This window comes from Microtus ochrogaster, chromosome 18, assembly GCF_000317375.1.
Source record: "Microtus ochrogaster isolate Prairie Vole_2 chromosome 18, MicOch1.0, whole genome shotgun sequence".
Classification (NCBI taxonomy): domain Eukaryota; kingdom Metazoa; phylum Chordata; class Mammalia; order Rodentia; family Cricetidae; genus Microtus; species Microtus ochrogaster.
This window is the reverse complement of record NC_022020.1, coordinates 43324816-43325866: the sequence shown is the minus strand read 5'-3', so window position 1 is coordinate 43325866 and position 1051 is coordinate 43324816. Positions and strand designations below refer to the sequence as shown.

General features: G+C 46.5%; 1 pseudogene; it reads left to right on the top strand.

Annotated features, from left to right (window-relative positions):
* On the top strand, positions 1-470 carry LOC101989102 (annotated as a pseudogene).
* The last annotated feature ends 581 nt before the right edge of the window (positions 471-1051 follow it).

Sequence of the window (1051 nt, the reverse complement as noted above, 5' to 3'; positions counted from 1 at the left end):
ATGTTGATGCCTAAGAAGAACCAGATTGCCATCTACGAACTTCTTTTTAAGGAAGGAATGATGGTTACTAAGAAAGACGTCCATATGTCCAAATACCCTGAGCAGGCAGACAAGAATAGGCCCAACCTTCATATAATGAAGGCCATGCAGTCTTGAAGTCTTGAGACTATACGTGAAGGAGCCATTTGCCTGGAGACATATCTATTGGTACATGATGAACGAGGACATGAATATCTCTGAGATGACCGCTACCTACCCCTGGAGATGGTGCCTGCCACCATGCACAGAAGCTGTCCTGAAACTGGCAGGCCTCAGCCCAAAGGTCCAGAGTGACCTGCAAGATTAACAAAAGGGGAGGCAAACACCCATAGAAAGCTATGCCTTCTGGTGTTAAGGCTGGGGCTGGCTTCCCAATTGAATTCCAGTTTAGAGTCAGCTTTGGTTGTGGCCATGGTCAGCCACCTCAGTGAAGTACACAAGAGACGACATTTCTTTTCTCCCTTCCACTATGGAGCCTGCTGCTCTGGTCCAGCAGTTTACTGAAAAAAAGCTTCTCTGGATTCAATATCAGATTTCTTGAGTGCAGGCTGCTGCTCCACACAACATGTGCTAGCCAGACAACTTGATAGCTATCTACACTCCCCACGTGGGTGGCTTCAGAATCATACTTGTGATACGTGGCCATCTTTTTTAAGTATCTCTAATGACAAAGAGCTAGTGACCTTCCAGTACAATCCCACTTCGTTTTTAGACGGCTGGGACTGTCAGAAAGCATGCTCTCCTTCCCTGTAGTTCTATCTACTACTGGGTTATGTTACTCTCTGCTATCACAAAGAAACAAGGCACACTATCCTATCTCCCATCATCTCCCTGTCCTCCATAGTTATAGGTCAGCTTGACAGGTTAAAGTCATCTGAGAGGAGGGAACCTCCATTGAAAAATGCCTCCAGAAGGTCAGGCTGTAGGCAGGCAAGCCTTTAAGGCATTTTCTTAATTGGTAGTTGAAAGGGAAGGGCTCAGTCCATTGTGGGTGGGAATATCCCTAGGCTGG